The following is a 4,065-nucleotide window of genomic DNA, read 5'->3' on the forward strand; positions in this document are numbered from 1 at the left end:
GGGGGGGGAGGTGGAATGTAAAGGGTCAGTGGTCTAAGCAAAGGATAAGAGGCACAGCAAAGCAGACTTCTTCCCATCCTTACCCAATAGAAAAGAAGGCTGTTTCTCCCAGCCTTGCTCAGAATAGAACTTTGATGAGGAGGATGGCTGGGAGGGAGAGGGAACAGAGAGAGGGAGGAAGGAAGGAATGGGTAGGGGAATGAGTGAAGGACATTCTGAAAATAGACGTTCAATCTCCTTGGAAGAGGAGCCAATGACAGAAGGGGGCAGGGGGAGGAAGTTCAAGATGGAAGAGGAGCCCTTAAGACAGCAGCAAGAGAGCCAGCTTCAGAGACCTTTCTTCCCCCCACGCAAAGTACCTTCCAATGTAATACTTCTCATAACAAAAATAATACTCCTTTGTAAAGCACTTACCACACATAAAAAGGAAATAAAAAAGTCCTTCAAAGGTCAACCTACAGAAACCTCTAATATCCTGGGTGTATGTCTTTTTCTTCTTTTCTATACTAATTTAAATTTTAGAAAGATTGAAATTGGGACTCCAATAACTACACAATGTTGTTACGTGCTGTGGTGTTGACTATGACCCATAGGAAACCTATGTACAATAGTTCTGAAACCTGCTCTATCCTGAGCCAACAATCTCACTGTCTCTGACACACCTACACACACTACCCCAGTTACTGGGTCAACTCATTTCCTCCTTTCCCAGAATGACATCCTTCTCCAAGGAATGATCCTTCCTGGTAACAAGTCAAAAGTGACAGGGAGCCTCAAAATCCTTGCTTCCAAGGAGCAACCTGATTTCAGCCTCTCCATGAAAAACCTGTTTGTTCTCTTGGCGGTCTATGGCATATTCAATACCCTTCTCCAGCACCACAATTCAAAGGCATCAGTTCTTCTTCTGTCATCCTTAATCATGGTCCAGCACTCCATGCATAGCAAAAAATTTCAAAGACCGTGGCCTGTATCAGGTATATAATTAGTCTCTAGACTGCCATAATTGCTTCTCAGTACTGTAGAGAGGTCCCTGATAGCATGTTTTCCTAATACAGTTTGTCTTTTTATTTCCTAATAGCTGGTGCAAAGAGTGCTGCCTGGGGATCCAAGCAAGCTGAAATTGTTAACAATCTCAATCTCTTCTCCATTTAATATGGCGCTCTCAACTGATCCATTGCTGAGAATCTTTGTCTTATTGATGTTGAGCTTCAATCCAATATTACAGGATGCAGTCCTTGACCTTTGGCAGCAAATGTCTCACGTCCTCTCCAGTTTCCGCGAGCAAGGTTGTGTCTGCACAACGTGGATTGTTGATGAGTCTTCCTCCAATCCTGATGCCACATTCCTCCTCATAAAATCCAGCCCCTTGAGTGATCTGTTCCACACACAGATTGAAAAGGTACAGGAAACATCCCTGGCATACTCTTTTCCTAATTTTGAACCAGGCAGATAACAGACACATCTTCCCTATTGTATGTGTCTGAGAGGTCTAGCGGCATGATCCATAGTGAGCTGCATGGATAATATAAAGGCCTTTATCTGTCGAGTGGTTAGAATCCATCAGCAGCTACAAGGGACAATGATGGGCAATCTCCTCCTGTTCAATTTACACCCTTGGGAACACATTAGAGGGTCAGCTAGGAGTTTGTTCCCTCTCAACAGCAATCCACGAAAGAGGGAGGAAGATACGTATTAAATTGTGTAATTGCTAGAGCAGGATGAGCAATGGGCTACTATCCAAAAGGTCTGTGGCTTAAATCCACCAAATGCCCCTTGGAGAAAAAGGGGGCAGTCTGACTCCATTGACATACTGCCTCAGAAAGGCTCATGTGAGGTCACCGTGGGCCACAATTTACTCAGAAGCTTTGGATTTTTAAGTTGGGAAAAGGAAAAGCAAGCGTACAATGCAAACACGATCAACAGACTTAAAAAATGGAGCCATACTCTAAATTTGAATTTAGATTTTCTTTCTTCTCATGTCGTACAAATTGTGTGTTCCTACATAAAATTGTATTTGAACAGATTGTTGTATTAACATCAGCAAAGGTCAGCAAATGATCACCCGTGGGCCAGAGACTACATGATTTTGTAAAAAGCATGAGCTGTGAATAGTGTGAATATTCTTCCACGGCTCAGGGATATCCAAATAGGAGTAACATTTCACAAGACATTTGTATTGTATCAAATTCAGATTCTGGGTCTCATAAACCAAGTCTTACTGGTACACACAAGCATCCTTTTACACACTGCCTGCGAGAGTATGGACGAAGCTGAGTGACTGAGGTGGCCTGGCCTTCAAAGCTTCCAAGAGATGTACAATATGTTCTCTTACAGCAAAATACGTGTTCACCCTTGAGCTACTTCTACATCCAGACCCAGAAGACAACACTGTCCCCTTCCAGATCCCTGAAATAAAGTGACTAGTACTGTCATAGATTGAATTGTGTCCCCTAAGATTTATTATACATAAAGGAAATAGAAAGTCTATGAACAAAGAAAAATGATGTTAGTCATGTTTGTTCAGGTCTTTTGTTCATAGAGTTATTATGAGTTGTATTCAACTTGACGGCACTTCACCACTGCTAAGTGAGACTAGTGTTGTTATATTTTGGTGGAACATTCTTCTAAATTGTACAGCACTCTTCTGTCAGTTTGCTGCACTGAGGTAATCTGGGTTTGCTGTGATGCTGAACCTTGTGCCGTTGGGGGTCAAATGCTATAACGGTTGCCCAAGAACAGTGTTTGGTGGAAGTCCCAGTTTAAGACAGGTTTGGAAGCTGGAGTGGCATCCAATTCCTAAACCACATGCCTATGGAAACCCTAAGAACTTGGAGAAATGACAATAGTTATAGAAGGGCATCAGGTCTTTTGTTCTGCTTAGAGTCATTCTCCACTGACAGCAATCAACAACAACAAACGTGATCTGATAAATCAAACAATGGCAGGAAGATTAAGGGTTGGATGTTGTTATTGATGTTGTCATTCCATGCCATGACTCAACTCTGACTCCCAGTGACCTCGTGAACAAAGGATCAGCACCATGTCTCATCCTGCAACCTCCTCACCATCTCGGACATGCTGCAGTCTGCCATCAAGTCCACTCTGACTCATAGTGATCCAGTGAACAGCAGTTCCACACGTCGGTGACATGTAACCCTCCCTAATAACATCAAAGCCCTGATTGGTCATGAGGGGAATTTGTCTGCCTGGCAGGTGGCCCTAACACTTTTTATCCTGAGAAAAAGAAACTGAGCTGAGTCAGGGAAACCCTCCATAACAATATGAAATAGTTAACAGGAGTACGGTGTGTCTATCTGGACCATGGACCCTCCACGATGGAGGTCCTGGATAGAGGAGAAGGCAGGGACACAGGGAGATCTCCAGGGAACACCAGACCCACAGATGCTGAAGGAAACAAGACTGTTTCTCCAGAACTGAAAGAACACAGAGTTTCTTAGAGCAAGCACCCTGAATTTGGACAATGACTAGGGAGGACAGAAGGAGAATTGATGCCTTTGAGTTGTGGTACTGGAGAAGAGTATTGAATGTACCATGGACTGCCAAGAAAACAAACAGATTCATCCTGGAGAGGATTAAACCAAGCAACTCCTTGGAGACAAGGATTCTGGGGCTTCGTCTGACATACTTTGGGCATGTTGTAAGGAGAGACCGGTCTTTGGAGAGGGGCATCATGCTTGGGAGGGTGGAGGGACCATGCAAGAGGGGAAGACCCTCTATGAGGTGGACTGATTCAGTGACTGGGGTAATCGGGATGGGTGTGTCAGAGGCAGTGTGACTGGCACAGGACAGAGCAGGGTTTAGGGCTGTTTTACATAGGGTCGCTATGAGTCGTAAACGACTTGATGGCACATAACAACAACAATAAGCTCCTCTGGTGGCCTAGCGGTAAGGAGACGTGCTGCCCACGCAAAGGCAGGTGGCTTGAATCCACCAGCCGCTCTGAGAGAGAAAGCTGGGCCATCTTGTCATGTGTGAGTTACAGCATCTGAAAAGCCACTCGTGGGTCAGCTCTGAATTGATGCTGACTCAACAGTGCATAATGAC

The sequence above is a fragment of the Elephantulus edwardii genome, unplaced genomic scaffold (assembly GCF_000299155.1).
Source record: "Elephantulus edwardii isolate Elephantulus edwardi_28Jun2011 unplaced genomic scaffold, EleEdw1.0 scaffold00344, whole genome shotgun sequence".
In the NCBI taxonomy this organism is placed as follows: Eukaryota; Metazoa; Chordata; class Mammalia; order Macroscelidea; family Macroscelididae; genus Elephantulus; species Elephantulus edwardii.